This window comes from Astatotilapia calliptera, chromosome 17 (assembly GCF_900246225.1).
Source record: "Astatotilapia calliptera chromosome 17, fAstCal1.2, whole genome shotgun sequence".
NCBI classification, from domain to species: Eukaryota; Metazoa; Chordata; class Actinopteri; order Cichliformes; family Cichlidae; genus Astatotilapia; species Astatotilapia calliptera.
In genome coordinates this window covers 10,198,147-10,218,122 of record NC_039318.1, presented here as the reverse complement: position 1 = coordinate 10,218,122, position 19,976 = coordinate 10,198,147, and positions in this window count along the sequence as shown.

The window sequence follows — 19,976 nt, the reverse complement described above, 5'->3', positions numbered from 1 at the left end:
AATACACAGTGGAAAATAAGAACCGCTTTGTTTGTCCACTCAGGTGATTCGTTTTCCTCCGATTAGAAATGACCATTATCTGTGTGTGTATGCAGACCATAAAGCACAAGTGTGAAAGCATTAATTTAAACTGCCATTGGCCTGTTGATAACGGCATCAGAGAGATCATCGTCACACTCGCGCAAATAGAGTTCCACCCTATAACGTCAGGCCTTGTCACCTTACTGGTTGACAGAGTTTGATCTCTGTCAGAGCAGCGTGATCGATGAGAAACTGATGTGTGTGTGTGTGTGAGGGGCAGAGAATGAGTTCTGTGTCTTTTTGTGGGAGGGTTGTTGATAATCCTGTTTGCCCTACAGCTGCACTAATAAATGATTAGAGGGTGTCACGGTCCCCGTGTCTCTCTGGTTGGCCCACGCTGGCTACAGGTTTTGTTGTTGTTAGTTTTAGTTTTTTGTCTCTCCTCCTCCTCTCTGCCTGGGTGGAGCTCATTACGGGCTCTCACTCTTGGCCCACGCACCCCTGTGGATGGTGTCCACCTGCGGCTGATCTGGCTGATTTCCCCAGCTGCTATTTAAGGCAGTGGCACAGAGCAGCTCACCGCTGGAACGTCGAACCACCTGAGTTCGTGCTCGCGGCATATTCAAAGAAGAATCGCTTACATGTGTTTTATGTTGTGGAACTAACCTTTGACCTTCTGTCTGTAGATTCTGGACCGAATCACCGGACCTGTCCAAGTGGGGCAGTGTGTGGAGTGTTGGAGCGAGTGCGGCTGAAGAGGAGTGCGTGTGTGCGGAGGAGCGGTGGCGGTGACTGAGTGGAAGAGGAAGCGTGTGTGTGGATTCCCCCCCCTTCTCTCCCTGGAGCCCTGGACCCCCTCCCAACTCACTGTACATATATTTTGCACTAAGGTGATCCCTGTTGTAAATAAATCCCCTTTTGTTTCCTTGAAAGAACTGTCTGCGCGTGGGTCCGTTCAGTAGCGATGACAGAGGGATTGGTTGTACTGTGATATAGATGCATATGTGTAGTTGTACAAGAGAAAGCACATCTCGACCAGGACTGATTCTTGTGGTCCAGATGTGCTTTTCAAGTCAGGTACTGTTCCAAGCTACTTTATAAGTAGACCTTTTTAACTGCTCATCTCATCTCAGCCAATCACATGCAGCCAACTCACTAGACTCACTTCAAACCAAAGAACAGAGTAGAAATGTGATTTATGTGACGTTGAACATGGCAATGTTTGTTGGGGTCAGTTGAGCATTTCAGAAGCTGCTGATCTGCTCGGTTTTTCCCTCGCAAATGTCTCTGAAATCTAAATCTCTGAATCTGAATGGTCAGAAAAAGAAAAAATATCCAGTTCTCCAGCTGAAAATGCCTTGTTGATGTCAGGGGTCAGAGGAGAATGACAAGACTGCTTTGAGCTGACAGGATAAGAACATTAACTCAAATGATCACTCATGACAATCAAGGTATGCAGAAGAACATTTTTGAATGCACAAAACATCAAACCTTGAAGTTGAATTTGGTCTAAATAACATGGGATGGATCCATCTTCCCTTCTATCCATGGTTCAGACTGCTGGTGGCTGTGTAGTGGTGTGGGGGATACTTTCCTTAGTGGGCCACTAAGGACCAAATGAGCATTGTTTGAATTCCACAGCGTACCTACATATTCTTGTTGACTATGCCCATCCCTTTTGTGAAAACAGTCTACCCATCTTTGGATATCTTTGGATTATCTCAAACTGGTGTCTTGTACATGACAGTGTGTACATTATACTCCAGTTGTCTGCACATTCACCAGATCTCACTCCAATAGAGGACATTTTGGGATTTGGGGTCATATGGAGCATCTTATTGTCCCACGAAAGAACTGAAAGAGGTAAATGGGGAGAGGGGTTTTGAGTGGCTATGCTTAGATTGCTGGCCCCTCATTCAGACCTGGATAAATGTCAGAAAATGGATGGATGGATTAAGATGGGCAATATTTCAAAAGTCATACTCCTACTATCTGTACATTGTACCCACTATTTAGCTTTTTGTAGGTTGGTTTGAATTGGACAGATTCCTGATAAAATCACACTACTGTAGAAGATAAAATAGGAGTGGAGGATTGACACTGAGGAGATAATAGACCTCAGAATAAAGCTCTAGAAATAAAGTAAGGGCCACCCACAAGATTGGTGTCTTAAAATCTCATAGAACCTATTGTAGATTCACGTAGGCCAGCAGGTATTCGGATATCAAAGGTTTATTAGAGCTTGACAGATTCTAGGCTGGGAAGGTTTGTACAAGTTATTAACTTATAGCGCTGGCCCTCACTTGGCTTAGGACCGGAAAAATCTCAGGCTAATATGTAAAAACCCTGAATTCAGAAATTGACAAGGGTGTCAGGATGAGGTCGTGGACGAAAGAAGGGGGACCCGAACGCTGGACTCACGGTGCAGAAATGAAGAGGATTTATTGGAGGGTGAGTGAACAAAGCAGGACAGATGGGGTGACTGGCTGGCTGAAAGACTGGAAGAATGGCTGGCTGACTAACTGAACATACAGACGGAGGGACGACATGAACATCAACATCAATGACACGACATTGGACTGGTTGAACTGAGGGACATAAATACACAGGCTGAGTGATGAGAGATTAGAACCTGGTGAGTACACAGCTGAACATAATGAACTAATGATAAACGGGAAGAGGACGGAACATAATGCACATGGACCAAGACTAACACAATAAAACAGGAAGTGGAACAGGCAGAAGATAAACAGTGAACGTGAACTGAAAATACTGGGTCACCGACCCAGGAACCCTGACAAAGGGCTGAATTGAAGTAGGAGAAACCGAGGAGGACCAAAGTGCTTAGTACCTCGAACCTCTCAGCCTCATGATATCTGCCATAGGGTCCAACAGTAAGATAACATTTAAATTTCATAATTATCCCTTGTACTTTGTGCTGTATATTGTTCATAATTAAATATACTAATATTAGTGTTTGAGTTCAATGTAAACACAAGAAAAAGTGTAGAAATAGTGCGGTTTTTGCTTTAATCTTACAAAAACCATAGACTGGGAAATGTTTGGCAATAGTAAAGCAGCCTCTCCATGCTGTAAAGTCTATAGCGAAAGCTAACTCAGTCTATATGTGCTGCCATGAATGTATTTCTGTTGTGCTCATTGAGCTCCCTGCAGCAGTGGAGCTGTACTCACTCTGAAGAAAACATAAAGTAAGCCATATTCTGAAGAAATTCAGGCGATCCACATACACATATAAACCTACAATGAAAATAAAAAGTAAAAAAGTTAATTTGTGTGTGTAAGTGTGGATGTGTTGCCGAGGGAGATTCACAAGGTCATGTTCAGTACGCCAAGCTGCTAAAGAGGAAGCATTATCCTGTAAAGGAGGCTGACCTTCCCATGCATAGAAAGAGCTGTGTACAGACACCACCACTGTATGGAAAAACAAAACAAAAAAAAACACAGAAGAAAGAAACATTCTCTGCTGCACTGCTCACAATAAGGTCTCGGCTGTCTTTTGTTGATTTCCCTGTCCCTCCACTCGTGTGTTTTCAGCGCTAATTTGATTTCTGGAAATCAGGGTTTTGTCTTGTCGAGTGACTGACAGTTGCCTTCGCCTTAATGAATGCTCCATTTAGGAAAAAAAAACAAAACAAAAAAAACAGATTCTGTGGATAATGCTCATCTCTTTCTTGCTCCCTCTCTTATATCAAGCTCCAATAATTAATTCACAGGCATATCTGCAACATTAGTTCCAGAGGAGATAATTAAGAAAATGATTTAGGTATTGTTCCCCGGCATCTATCAGGAGAACGCCGCTATCTGTTTTTAGAGAAGCTAGTAGTCGCCATTACCGTATCTTTAAAGGGCAGTGATTTTACGTTTGGTAATTGCATGATGGATTTGAAGCAATGCTATTAATTGAGTGTCGTGAGTATGCATTTATCTCTTGTTTTATTCTCATCAAGTGTGCGTTGTTCATATGTGTACGTCTGCGCGAGAGAGATAGCGTGCATGTGAGTTTAAACAAATAAACGATCTCTGTCACATTCATTATCATCTTAAGTCATTTATTATTTTTTTTCTGCTATCTGGCAGCAAACATTTGCACGTCAAGCTCTTTGTCACAGTTACACCATTCAGTTTCCAGTGTTCGGCCGCTGTGCCGTGTTTTCATTGTGTCTCTATCTTGTTCATCATGCTAACGTCAACCGCTTACATGAAAGGCGACTTTTTATCAATCCAGCCGGGCACAGGGCCAGATATTAAATTAAATGTTTTGAGTGATCGGGTGCTTCCTGCCTCTTGTGGAAAAGTTTCAAACTTTTGGTTTTTTAGAAAGTGTCCTCACATTTCACCAGCGGCGCACGTTTGCCGTTGTCGTGTATAAATCCCCGTAGACCAGACCTTCCCAAAGTGTGGGGCCATTGCAGGGGGGGGGGACAAAATGCTTGGACACTGCTAGCATGGGGCGCCCACACAAAAGCAAAGCAGGAGATGAAGCATAGCTGAATGTAACCGTTTAAAAACCGAAGATGGTCAGATTAACAGTATTTTGTGTCTATCTGCCATTCTGCAATTCATCTCATGTAAACAATAACGTGGAGCACAGCGTGACGTGAAAAAAGGCACATACCTTTGACGTTGTATTCCTCGTCCACACCTAAACGCAAAAAAGGAGTTTTAAACAATCTCTGTTTTCGGTGATTCGAAACGCCGTTTACGTGTGGACGAAAAGGCCAAACGCATAGAAAGCTGCGTTTTCAAAAATACCCGTGTAGTGCGGACGTAGCGTAAAAGAGTTAGTAGTTTATTTTATTACTACCTGTAATTTATTGCAGTTTACATGTATTTGCTTAATTGTTTACTAAATGTTTGAGGTGTGAAATAAACCGCAATGGAGCAAAATATGGGTGTGTGCGGTTGGAGGATGTGTTTGTGTGTGCGCGCGGGGGGAGGGGAGCAACATTTTTCTTGTAAGCGGGGCCTAGCAAAAAAAGTTTGGGAACCACTGCCGTAGTTCACAAAAATGCAACACCAACATTTGCAGGAGATTGAATTGAGCATTTTGCTTTCTATCTTCACACCCCAACGCTGACGTATTTTCAGAGCTCCAATTTCTGTCTTTTTGTACAGTATAGAAAGTTATTTGATTTACAGTGTCATATTAGCAGCTTGCATTTGTAGCTTTAATGCCTATATGTGAGTGAATGGGAGACTGAAAAACAGGTTCCAATAAAAGCACTATTTATTTTCATTATTTAACTTGATCACTTTTTGCGTGTGTGGATGTGTGTAATGTGAATACACATGTGTGCAATGTGAATACAAAAGCATGGAAAAGTCAGTGTGGCTCATTTGATGCCTTCAGTCTTACTTAAAGAACTGGAAGCACTCAAATTTTGTTGCATATATCAATACGTCTGAAATTCAATTTGATTTCTGACCGAAAGGATTCAAGCACAGCACCTTGAAATATATTTCTAATCTGTTGCCCCATACACTGCTTTAGCATTTTTTTAGACCTTGCATACAACATTTACACAGAAAGCATTTATATGTGAAGAGCTCAAATCACAATAACTCAATTTAAACTCAGTTTTATGAGATATTCTGTTAATTTTAACCTACTAATTTTAAATAAGCATTTCCCTCATTAAATAAAACGCACTAGAAGCGTTCTGTGTTGCAGTGTAGTTTTGGTATGTCATGCACTCTTCTATGTGAAAGAAGGGAAGACGTGTCATATTTACTGAAGGTCAGAGTTCATGTTTGTAAAGTGCTGGATTACTTTGGTGTGCATGCTTGTTCCACAGGTTTAAAGTGTGCGACTTTTGTCCCTCATGCTTACTGTACATATTAACGTAAGAGCACTCACATCCACACATCTATGTGTAAGAAGGCAGGTGTGTTATATTTGGTCCAAGGTGCATTCCTTCACGCTGATGTCAGCCAGCAACATGACTGACCAAACCCTAGTAACTAATGGCCTGTCAGTCAAAAATCCAAACCCCTCCCTCTTAGACAATAACCACCCTTGGACGCTAGTGATGGGATTTCAGGCTCTTTTCAGTGAGCCGAACCGAAAGAGCCAGTTCTCTAAAAAGAGCCGGTTCTCTAAAAAGAGCCGGCTCTTTCGGCTCCAAACCGGCTCTTCAGGTTGTTTTGTTGCTTTAATTAATTTATTATTAACAATAATATAAAATTATGCACAAAAGGAATTATTAATGTAAAAAAAGTGGTTTTATTTATATATGTTTATATATAAATATATGCGGTGGCCCCTAGAGACAAAACATGTACAAACTCCAAAACACATTTCTAGCATGAACTGAACTTCCAAAACAGAGCTACCTAGATCACTTAAATTACACAATTGAAATCATATGCGTATGGTTTGTGTATTTATACACAAGCACTCATATATATTCAAATAATTTTAAAAAAAGTTCATTTACCTGTTACTATCACACACCAAATCGGGTCGTTGGTACTTGCTGGCTTGTGTAGCCACGAGGTAACAAAAGCTCAACACTGCGCCCAGCATCCTGGAGCACTTCTGTTGTCTTTTGTACGTGTTTTGAGTTTTTATGTGCTTTGTCTGTAGGGGCCACCGTAAATATACTTTTATTTATTCACTCCACATAAAATGTAATAAATAAATCATATAATACAAAAATGAACTATTCACAGTTCAACTTTTAACTATTTCAATTTTCAGCTTTTTCCTTTTAAATAAATTTAAAGTGAAACAACACAAAACACTGCAAACCACAACACAATTAAATATAAATTATAATGTGAAAACAAAAAGAACATGCATATTCTCTGTCATATGGGCCTGCATGAATAAACTTTCTGAATCCTTTATCATCCGCAACTGAAAATAGTTGTGGATGATTACTATACCTTTCTAATGTGACGTTGTTGTCCCTGGCTGTTTCTCTGTGGCTGTGTCCCAAAACGTCGGCTGCATCCTTCGGAGGACCCGGCCTTTGCGGTCTACGTGGGCCGGGTCCTTCAAAGACCGAGAAGGCCGGAAGTGCGAGGCTGTGAAACTGGACGGTCTAGCATTCAGATTTGCGTCACCGCTGTCTTGGTGGAGTTTAATAAACTTGGCCGTCTGCTCCTTGCTATCTAAAATATAACAGGACACTGGCATAAATTCTCGACCGTCTCACACTTCTGTTTAATCAGTTTTCTGTTTAACGTTTATTCATCTGTGTGAAAATCCCGGAGGAACCCACCCGATGGATTAATAAAGTTTTATTTAATCTAATAATCTAGTAACTTTGATCTCAGCCAAACCGATTTACTCCGGAACAAATAAAACACCGAAAAAAGGCAAACAATTACATTTTTAAGTTATCCAAGTGACTTATATCATGTTTAACCTGAGTAGCGAAAGAGCGGGGGTCTGAAAACGATGAAGCCAGGAGTCCGCTGCTCTCGCCGGCTGGAGTGACCATTGAACCCCCCGGCTTGCTATCGAGCTGGTGGGTAACAGACGTCTCCAAAAAACGTCGGCACACTTTTGCAAAAATGCGATGTCTTGATAAACCAAGCAGATTTTTGTAATTTACACAGCTACTTTCTCGCCTTAAAATATGATAAAAGTTTATTTTGTGGCCCAGAAAGATTAATAAGAGTAATTTAAAACTCAGTAGCGGCCGCCATTGTTGGCAGCTGAAATTTGGCTGGGCCGCGCTATGAATTCTTGGATATGGTGGGCCACGAAGGACACACCCGACCCATCCTTCAAATTCGGGGAAATGAAGGACGCATTTGTCGGCCGCATTTGAAGGAGTCAACGAATTGGGACAGCCTTCGTCGCCTGGCTGTGACGTAATCGGCCTTCAAATGCGGCCTCCGGAGGATGCAGCCGATGTTTTGGGACACAGCTTGTTTCTCCCTCCGGCTCTGTTCCTGTGCTACTGCGAGTGTAACTACCGCCCCTCCCCCCTCTTCCCAGCGCAAAGCACAAGCTCGCATGCGGAGTGAAGTGGAAAAAAAGCGCGAGAGAGAGGGTGAGAGAAAGAAAAAAAAACCCACGGCTCGCGTTGTTCAAATCAAAGCTCCGGCTCTAAGAGCCATTTCGTTCGCGACCAACACATCACTATTGGACGCCACTGCATATGTCTTCAAGCAGTGCACGTGTGTGTATGTCAAGCAGTCATGCTTGCACAAACTGCATTAGAGTATACACCTATGTTTTTGATTGCAAGTCTGGTGTAAACTTCAGTCTCTCGTTTGTACAGCAGGTCAGGGGTGCAGCATCGATCTTGCATGAAAAAAATTGATTTGTCATTCAAAAAACATACTCATAAGACACGTGTTAGCAAACATGAGTTAATTAGAAACATCCTGATAGCTATTCTAAATGTAAAGACTATAAACTAAACTAGAATTCTGCATCAAGACCAAAGTCAGCAAGTTTGGTTAAAAAACAATTTTAAAATTGATAACTTTTGATTTTGTATTTGTGCCCTTGTGTAAAGTCATTCTAAAACCTACTGAAAGTCTGCAGTGGAAACGAAAAACCAGTAGAAACACCAAGTGCATCATAATTGATACATGAGTTTTTAAGATTTTTTCTAAAAAAAAAACCCGAATTAATCTGCAATATGCTTTAAGCGATAGACTGCACAAAATGCCAGATAAAAAAAAAAATAGACATCAATTAGGAGATTTTTAAATTCTATCATTTTTTGTTTAGTCAGAAAGTTCAATAAACAGCATTTTCAAAAACGTTTTTATCGATCAGGCTTTACGTTGTTATTGAAAATGCAAAAGTTGTGCTTAAATTATAGGAGACATAACAATAAGAATGTTGAACTGCACAGGAAAAAAATGGCTTAATTACCAGAGCGATACCACTGCCAGTGGTGACCACTGTTTGACTGCATCTGTATGTCTTCAATTCACTTGAACAATAGTGATATGTTTTTGAACTTCCTCAGTCACTAGATTAGGTTTTCTGTTCATGTCACTGCTGATAGAGTCTCACTTTTCTTTGAAGTGGAGGAAAATGCTGTCTGGTAGGCGGAACATAACTAAAGGACTAATATAAAGTATGGGGAAAATGTGAATTTGAATATCTGCAAATCCACAATGCTTCCATTTGCTATGAGAATCTTTAATAAATGAAGGCATTGTGTCATGCAGACATGCACAGATACAAGAGGAGACACTTACTTGAAACGTAAAAACTAAGCACTAAAGGATGACCTCATTATCTGGGAAGGCTGACTGACACTGCGACTTATGGAAACGTGATCGTACTTATTAATGATCATACTTTGAAATTGTAAGCAAGTTAATATATTAACATACAATAAAAGTCAACACAATGTGTGTATGATAAAGCTACAATTAAACTGCCACATGCTCCTAGCAGTGGTACTTTTGTAACCATAGCTGAGACCGCATATCCTCCAGGTGATCAGTCCCATGTAGCCAAGATGACAGCCGCTAAAGTGAGAATTGTACATCAATAAGCATCTACATTTTTTGACTGTTTTGCACTACACGTACTTGTCAGTTTGAACATGCTAACACTCTCAAAATGGCAAATGTAAGCAGAGAAGAATACAGTTTGAAACGCAGCATAACTTCACTTATGAGTCTGCTATTTCTCAAATAAAACTGAAATAAACTCAAATAAAATCTCTAAAAGCTTGGTCTTGTTCCAAGAAGCACACGTGCATATCCGAGTGTTCTCTCTCCAGAGTGAAACCTGAAAGGCTCAAATGTGGAACATGAACTCGCCTTTCTGTTAGTTTTACTCAGGATGCTGGCTGAATAAACTGATCTAATGCTAAAATGCAATCTTCATTAAACCAAGGCCCAGAATTTAGTGACATGTAACTGAACCTAGCCAACTGCGGTAAGTGAGCAGGTTAAAAAAAGGCAGATTTGCTTTTATTCTCACCCCAGCAGGTAATCGAACAGCTTTTAAAGTTACTACACAATTGTACGCTTAACAACTGTTATGTGACTACTGACTTCAGAGCAGCAATGCTTTGCATAGCTGGGTTACAGAAACAGATGTGATTACATCCAACACTAGTCACATTATCAATCTTACAAGTTGACTTTCATTTTTCTGAAGTGAATGAAAGGCAGGAGGCAAATCTTGTTAGTGATCCAGGTGGTGATTGAGTTTCTATAGCCAAAAAACAGAAAACACACTTTCTGGGCAGGCACCACTGTTTAGACTGTTCTTCTTCAAATTAATCATAGCATTACACTCTCCACTGACGGTCTGACCCCGGGGGAATCACTTCACTGAAACCACACATAGTTCAAGTGGTCAGAAGGGGACTTCCTTGGAGCGATCTAAAAATAGCAGCTGCGCTGGATGTTCTCTGGACAGGCCTGAGAAGATAACCTTGAATTCAAGGCTGACAAATTTTAATCAGGCATATTTGGAATCTACTATTTCACATAATGTTATTTTAAAGTCTGTTCTCAAAGATACATAAACGTCGCTCATATAATTGGTTGGTTTGCAGTTCCAGGTAAAACTGCTCTGGCATTTAACATCCAGGTGCTGCAGAGTGGATGGGAATATAGACTGTTATTTCCTTCATACATGCCGGTAAACCGATTAATTAACTTCTTCTGTGTTTTCACTTCTAACATCTTATCGTGTTTTTACATAGCACCCTTTGATATCCTGCCCACAATCTGTAAAAACAAGTTGCAATTGTCTGGCTGTGTCTTTTGAAGTAACTAGTGTGGTTCAAGTTAATCCCCTTACTTTGATCTGATGACAATGAATATATTATGGATGGGACTGATTTAAAGTTAACTGCATAACTGCGGCTGCTGCACGCTAAGAGGCTATGTTTTTTTTTTCTTGTTAACTGGCCTTGCCAGCAAGTTGATTCAGAACCAAAGACTTTGTCAAAGCACTTCTACAATGGATAAGGCTGACTGAATGCAGACTGGCTTCGTGCCAGTATAGCTGGCAGGAGACTTCAGCCACAGGGCAGAATTACCGGCAACTAAGTCACGGCAGTGTCAGTTTCTAAACCTGCCCACTTACAAATTGCCGAAAGGGATGAGCAACAAGCAGCAGGTGTGTTGAAAATGGGTCTTGATTAGCTGTACTTTGCATCCAGCTGTCAGGTGTATTTTTCAAACTTTCACAATGTCGCAAATGTGTTAAATTATTGTCTTTTCATTAGCTAAACTAAGACAAACATGAAAGGCTTTGTTTAGAGTTTTATCTCAGTTGGAGTAAAGTATTGTTCCCACAGGAAAAAAAATCTTATCAAAACAATTAAACCCATTAAATAATCATAATTTGCATGTTTGGATTTTAATAAGGTTCAAAGTAGAGCTTCAAAATGCAACAAGAAGAGATGGGAGTGACACAAAAGATTTTATTGAGCATTTAATTTATTGAAAACAATGCTTAAACTGAAACATGTCCAGATGTTGCAGAGAGCATCCCTCATGACTGAGGGCCCTGGTCTGTGTGGTAACGACTGGGTTTTTCAACAGGACAAAGCTACAGTACGCAATGCATGCGTGTTCCCCTGATCTAAATCCAACTGAGAACCTTCAGTGATGGATGGCAATGGAAGTTTACAAAAATGTATAACAGTTCCAGACAGTAGACGCCCTTCGTGCAGTCTTCTTCACCACTTGGAGAAATGTTCCCACTCACCTCATGGAAACACTTGCATCAAGCAGGCCACAACTAATTTTTGAAGTAATCAACAATAAAGGTGGGACTACTCATTACCGAGTTCATGTTTGGAACTTTGATTTCTGTTTTTTTGGAGTTTATGGGATTTTCTGGAGGTCTTAAACTTTTGATCAGCTGTAAAACAGCCTGTTTCAGTTTAAGCGTTGCTTTTAATAAATTACATGCTCAAGAAAAGGGTTTGTCTGACTCCCATTTCTTCTTGTTGCATGTTGAAGCTCTACTTGAAACCTTTTTAAGATCCAACCATGCAAAATATGATTTTTTTGCCATTTTTCAACTGGTCTTAAACCGTTGATTGGTACTATATCTGTATTTTTCAAGGTATTGTTGAAGTTTGAAATTATAGTTTCATGACATAAATCATAAAGCTGTACTTTTTTGTTGGATTTCTTTTTCAGAAATGGTCAAAAATAACAAAATAAACATTTTGTAGACATTTGTAGATTTTCTTTTTTTAATGAAAGTAAATTATCTACTAATTTTACCTATTAGGACAGAAACTGGATCTACTCACATGATTACATCACTGAGTGACTGCTTTTATGACTTTACTTACCAGAATATAATGATTGTTAAAGTCAAGTTTTATTAATGTAAACAAATTAAATATGGTTTGTATTTGTTTAAACGCTGGTTATGGGAGCATAATTCGATTGTCAGATTGGATTTGGATTTTTGCTTTTCTTCCCCATCCTTGAAAGTAGTATTTTGCTATTTTGTCAATGCAAAAACATTGCAAACTCTATACAAGTTCCTTCTATTACTTATCCATGTGAGTATGTAACACACTAGCAGAATATCATACTTAAATGTGTGATTTTTGTTGATTTGATTAAAAACAAACAAACAAACAAACAAACAAACAAACAAAGCCTAACTGTAGATCAAAGTAGATCAAAAACAATGAAAAGTTCTAAGTTCCTTGGAAAGTGGTTTGTAATGCAGTCTCATTGTAATGAAACAAGTAGAAACATTCTCCCCGTTTTATGCAAAGTATGCCTTCCAGGTCTGGACAAAAGACAAAAACAGTACAAAACAGGCTGTCAGTCACCTGTGCTGAACAATAACCACGAAGGACTGATGATAAAAACAAATCATTGCCAACATTAACCAACAGCCATATAAGTTTATGTAGAGCTGTGCTACATTTTAAACCTCAATCACTTTTGAATCTTGCTTCTTTATAACACATTTTGAATATAATATGTCTTCGTAATCAGTTATGTTAAGGAAAAGAATGGAGCAATGGTGAAACAACCCCTGTTATAAAAGATAATTCAATTTAATAATAATGTCATTCCCTTCTGACACAACCTGACTAATCTCAGTCCAACTTCTGAGAACATAATATGTCAAACAGTAAATCAAAGCTGTTAAGACTAAAAAGATGTACACAAGTTCATTGTGTAACATAAATGGATTTTCTGGCACTTGGCCTGTAATCCATGTACTCCCACTCTTTTATCTTTTCCATTTTGTCAATCTTAGAAGGGCAGTGTGATTTATAGATTGTCCTGTCACACCTGCATGGGGTACAACGCATTTCTTATACACCTGTCTTGGCCTGTAGCCATCTCCAGGTGAGGGAAATTTCACTGCGTGTAAAACACACCTGGGCTTTGTTTGTTTTGTGTTTTGTTTTCTGTTCTTACATTTTTGCCTATATGAGCAATACTTTAATCCTAAACAGACATACACATATTTATTTAATTTGGTGTTAGAATGCAAACCAAAAACAATGATAAGCAGGAACATTATTGGTTTAGTCTGTACCTGCTAACCTAACTTACCAGTAGAAATGCACCAGTTGCAGTTTTCTTGGCCTATAGTGATGGTTTTTCTTATTCTTTTTTTCTAAGAACTACAACTGACAGCATATAGAAAGAAAAGTGAACTTTTCTTCTAAGCAAAAATACTTTTCAATTTCCCGCAAACCGCACTAAATTTGCTCATAATGAAGCATGTTCAAACTGGGCATGTTCGGCGAGGTGACGTTGTATTAAGTATCTCATTAGGTTTGTTGTTAATAATCTTTCGATGGTTGCTCCTCCATGGTTTACTCATTTTGTCAGGGGATTTCACTCACAGTGAAGTACTCATCAACGGCCACAGCCACTTGCTAACAACATATGATGTGTGGCTATGACTATTTGCCTGTACCACTCTGACACAAGCATGAAAGGCGCCAACTTGTAGTCAGACACTGCAGTACTATCACTATCAACCAGGGGATCTCTACTAACCAACATTTGAACTAAAAGTTGCAAATTACAGCTTGTTTGGAAGAGTTGCCAAGAGAAAGTCTCTTCTCTCTAAAAAGAACATGGCAGCACTGCTTAGGTTTGCAAAGTTGTGTCTGAACAACAGCAAGACTTGCGGAACAATGTGATGATTTGGGCTTATTTTGCAACAACAGGACTTGGGCCCTTTGCAGTCGCCAAGTTGTCCATTAACTCCATTTATACCAAAGTAGTCTAGAGTCAATTGTAAGACCATGTGTCCGGGTAATGGCTAATAAGGCAAAAAACAAAGTGATAGAGAGGCCCAAAACCCAGATCTCGATCCGAATGAAATGCTGTAACAGGACATAAGTAGAAATCTGCATGAGTAGAAATGCCCACAAATCTCAATGAACTGACGCAACATTGTAAAGGAGTGTGTTAAAATTCCTCCACAATGATAAGAGAGACTAACCAAGTCATACAGAAAACAATTACTCTGAGCTTTTGCTTCTAAAGGTCCTTTTACTAGCTACTGACTCAGGGGATTTACTTTTTCACAGTAGCCCTGTGAAAAGTTTCTTTTTTCCATGACTGTATATACACCCATTCCCATTGTGAATGGGAGTGTAATCACTGTAATCATTAAGCAAATACTTAACTACTCCAAAGATAGAGGCATTAGAAATGCTAGCTTGTGTATTACTATCTTTATATAAAAGAGCATTATGTGATTTGTCCACTGGATTTTCAATTTGTTTAAAATGTTTATGCTACAAAGTTTGAGCGTATATAATATATATCATAGTTTTCAATTAAATTTATTTCAATTTAGTTTTATTTAAATAATGCCAAATCAGACACCTCAAGGTGCTTTATATTGCAAGGTAAACCTTTACAATAACACAAAGAAAACCGCAACAACCAAATACCCCATTTGAGCAAGCACTTGGAAACAGTGGTAAGGAAAAACTCTTGTTTAATAGGAAGAAGAAACTCTTGTTTAATAGGAAGAAGAAACTCTTGTTTAATAGGAAGAAGCCTGTGTGGCACAAAGCAGGCCTAGGAGGAGCATCTATTATGACTGGTTGGGGCCCATGATGTTAGAAACTGCTTCTGACACACTGATATACATTGACATCAGTGTTTTTACACACCAGGTAATGGAATGATAAGCTGGGTCTCACTAGTAATTAGTCAATAATGGAGGCTTTTTGAGGACCTCTTAGGATCTCATTCATTTTCAAAAGTAGATTAAGATCATGGCATATTTTAGCCACAAGCAAATGGTGCTGTTGCCCAAAACACAAATCAATAAAAAAGTAAAAACTGTGTGTGAAAACTACACTCGCTAACCAAAGCAAAGTTAAACAAAATGGAAAATGCAAAGCTCCCCAAAGGACAACATACATGAGCACATGCTTTCAACTGTTACACTGTGGCACTGATGCCAAAGGAATAAAAAGAAACATATAATAGCAAACAATTTATGAACAAAACAACTTAAATATATACTTGTTTAGATTATTTTACTGCTTGCGGGGGTTTGCATTATGGGACCTGATTTTGGCCTCATGCAACAGTCGCTGAGGTATTTTGAGAAAATTTGTATGAAAACAGGGTGAAGTATTCAAGTTAATAAATAACAATTTCTTAATTTCACATGTAGAAAAGTTTACACTAGTTGTTGTTTTATTATTGTTCCTGGAAAGCCTCTATTGTACAATGAGCTTGATGTATGATCCACGCCAGCTCATTTCCTCTGGAGTTCAAAACTAAGAATTTCATATTATATATATATATCTTCTATATCTTATATACAGGTAAGTTAACAACTTTCCCCAGACAAACCTTTTAGATTTTACAACTTTTTCTGAACGTGACAAAAGAGTATATGCTTGTTTCAGGTATCTCTGCTGACATTTGCAAATGTGTCTAGACTACACAGATCCCCTCACAGAAGCATGACTTTACTAGAAAGTTAATGATAAAGGATCAACAATAGGCTGGATTTTATTTACACTTTGCCTTTTCAACCTTTGCTTTACGTTTTACATATAATTGTTGCAGCAGATTTCACTGTCGTGTTCGTTCCCTCAGTCCGTTTTTAAATATATACGTATTCTCAGGGCCTACAGTGGAGGCAAAAATAAAATATGTCACGTACAGTGGATAAATTGCCATACCTCACATTTTCCTTGAAAGTTGCTTGGCATGCTGAAAATCTTCCTGTTGTGGCTCAAATTGCAGAGGTAGCCTGAAAGAATATAGAAATAAATGTAAATCTCTCTGTCTCTCCCTGCCTGAGGAAATTCTATCTGTCCTTTGATTCCAGGGTTAGACGGTTGCATTTCAACGCGGCAGCTAAAATTGCAGCGGGTGACTAAATATGGATGTGCAGCCGCAACATTAAAGAGGGAGACATAATTGAAGAACATAACTACAGGACATCCCAGAATAAGGTGGGGGTGATGGTTGTCGCGGTGACGAATCGGTCACAAGATGGGATTGTGGGAGGGGGACTGTACTCCCCCCTCTTGCTCGCTGAGCCTCTGCTGCCCCGTAATTTTCATGTCATCCTGCTTTCTTCAGGATTTCTCTCTCAAGCCAGGAATCCTCCCATCAGACACATGAAGTTATATTTTCACAGGCAGCTGAACTACATCCAGATAGCACTCGGTGTCAAAGGTTTGATTTAATTAATTAATTCATTTATATTTGGTTGTTTTAAAAAAAAAAATCCTTTTCTGTTTCATCCTCATTATTCGATGACTCTGCACTTTCAATATAATACTATGCAGCCTATAAATTGATATGCAACATGTTAAATTAGTGTGAATGCTTTTCAAGCATTTTATTTAAGGGTGTTTGTGTATTTTGTGGTGTTGGCTAACTAAAGATGCCCACATGTAACTCTGAAATTGAATTTCCAGTGCTAGCCAGCAGCTAGGCAATAGGCTACAGAGTGTTAGCTAGCCTACCTGCCAATCAACTTACTGTTTTGCTATGACCATAGTATACTACTGGAATTTAAATGGGGATTCAAAAGCTATTGTGTTACTTTGTACAGTAGGAACACTGTTAGCCGCTAAGCTCTAGTTAGCCAGTTAGCTATGTCCAGATTTCTTTGCACTATTGCTGCTATTCTTTTTCTTTGCCCTAAATCAAATCTGATGTAGCATGGGAAGTTTCAAGCCTGATGGCTGGCTGGTTGTGGCAGGAATGAAAGAATACTTAAAGTAAACTGACACAGATTAAAGACAGCAGATTCCATAATAAAAAGTTAAAGTGCTATCTGATTTCTCTTTATTAAGCTGATGTTCAGCATTAACAGTTTAACCCTTTAAGACCTACCATAGAACCAAGTCCGCCAGAGCTTATATTATATTTTTACATGCTGTGGAGCCATTTTTGGGAGCATTTCAAGTTGCTATACATCAATACAACCATTATAGCCCAGATTTTAATAATATGTATTCATTAAGTGCATAGTAATTACATAAATTGCAAAAAAGTGCAATAAACTACAAAAAAATTGAAAATCGTTTTTGATTTTTTAACATATATTTCTAGTTAGAGAAATTTAAGAGGCTTATCCCTCAAAACTGTAAATACAAAAAAGTTGCACAAAATAGTTTCCCACCACAGGAAATTTATTTTGAGTGTCTTCATAGTTTTATTTTTGAAATACACCAATTTTTATACACTGCAGGAAAAACGAAAATAAATATTATACTGCAAATTTGCAAAAAAGCAGCATATGCATCAAAATAAACTATTTCCAGCAGTGCAATATGAGTCCTAAGCATCCCAGAAACGACACAGAAAGTCAAAGATAACTTTTAAAAAGAGCAGTATAGGCCCTGAGGCCCTGATCGCAAAAAAGACTACATTTCCGCGAAAATGACGTCACTTCCGGTTTCGGGCAGGTAATGGCGGAAATGCAAAAGTTCGCGCTGACGTCTATTCCAACGTAGGAAGTGTTTTGAACAGCTGATCGGACCGGCAAAGCGTGTTTCTGGAATATTATGTTTTTGTTCCTGCAAGCGCTTTTTATGCAGTTTTTGCAAAGCTTTATGTGGAAGGAAACCGTGACCTAGGACAAGCTGATGGCACAATATGTAAGTACAACTCCTCCGGTTTCATATGCAAAAAAAATTTTTGCGCTAGCTTACGTGGTTGCAGTGCTACCGGGATTTAAAAATTGTTACGCATAACAGAGCGTTCCCGCTCCGATCGGCTCTAAAGGGTTAAGCAAGCTAAAAATAATTCCATGTAGAATTTAAGATTTTTAAAATGTTGTGCAATCTGTTTTGCTACAGCACTATCATTGTTTTGTAACACACACCAATGCACACAAACACACATGCACACATGCACACACACACACACACACCAGTTGCCAGTGGTACAACAGGGGAGGCCCCCAGCCGTGACCAACACATGGTGCAACCAGGCACTGCCAGGATCCATCTGTGTACTTAAGTGTGTATGTGCATGCATCAAAAATTAATAAACATATCTGACAAGTGCATTGCGAGCACCCGAGGGCATCATCATGTTTGCAAACAACTCCCCCTTTGCCCCCCACCCCCCCACATACACACACATCACACAGTCACAGTTACAAGCACACACACTCCCTGAGGAGTAGCGATTGTTAAATGATTCAATTAGCTGTATGGCGTGCTGAGAGCTGGAGGCAAGATGGAGTGATAATTGATAAACATGTTTAATCCTGCGAGAGAGAAAGAGAAAGGAGGGGTGGAAAGATAAAGCTAGACAGATAAAGCACAAACTCAAAAACACATACTGCACACACACAAACATTACAAAGAAAAAAAAAAAGCAATGACTCGTTTAATTCTGACTTTTCTTCATAAGAGAGTAGGCATCTTAACACACTTAAATAACACTAAGCACGACAGCATCCACCTGTTTTTATGTACTGTATAAAAATAATAATTTTGACTTTTTTAAATGTCTAAAAATAAAAGTGACTGTTTTGTAATAACAGCGGAAAGAAGAACCAACTTGATATACAAAATTAGAGCACATTGAAAAATAATGTGTATTGATCTAAAATATAGGAGTCCTCTTTGACATTGTAAGGCTAGCTTCAAGTAAAGAAGAGACTTATCTTGGACCTGCCCACACTGCACTCTGGGCCTCTTAATATCATTATTGGCCTCATTCCACCTGAGCCACTTTGTCCTCATTAACCTACTGTCAGCAATACATTTAAATTAATAAACATGCTGTAGCTGAACAGAGTGAGTGGTTCTCCAAGGCTAAAAAAAATGTCCACCTTTAAAATAGTCCTAATCCATCCCTTCAGGGCTTCTTTTTGCATTCCAAATTTTACTTTTGGGGAGTCAGTCGGTCACATCAGGTGTAACTCTTTCTGTTCTCCACCCTCTGGATGAATTCACCCTTGCACAAGACAGTTCAGACAGTCATGTATTCATATGAATAAAGGTCATAATGTATCATGATAGCAAAGACTAACAGTAATTATGTAGTTAGTATAGTAGTATATTTGTGTGTTGGTCATTAGGATTGAGTTTAACATTAGATGTATGTTGTGTGTTTTTTTTGTAATCCAGCTGTAATGAGAGAGTATGCAGGTTTTTAATGTACTTCTTTGTAATATACTTTGTGCTCTGCAAGCGTCAAAATCTCACATATATTTATTGTTTGATAATTTGGCATTTTACTGTAGTTAGTACAGTCTTGTGGAGTTGGTTGCTCTTTGTACCTTTTAAGAACAAACAACGGTTAATCTGGTTTTATTCTTATTGTACTTCACAAAAAATGTATTTAGACTATCGATTCATCCATAGGCTAGGGCTGGTTATGGTGTTGTTGTTTCATAATGCTGTTTACTAACCTTAATTTTATTTTATTTGTTGTTTTTACACGCACACACACACACACACACGAGAGAGAGAGAGAGAGAGAGAGAGAGAGATAAATAGATGCACATATATAGGGACTATGTTTTATAGAATTTATTT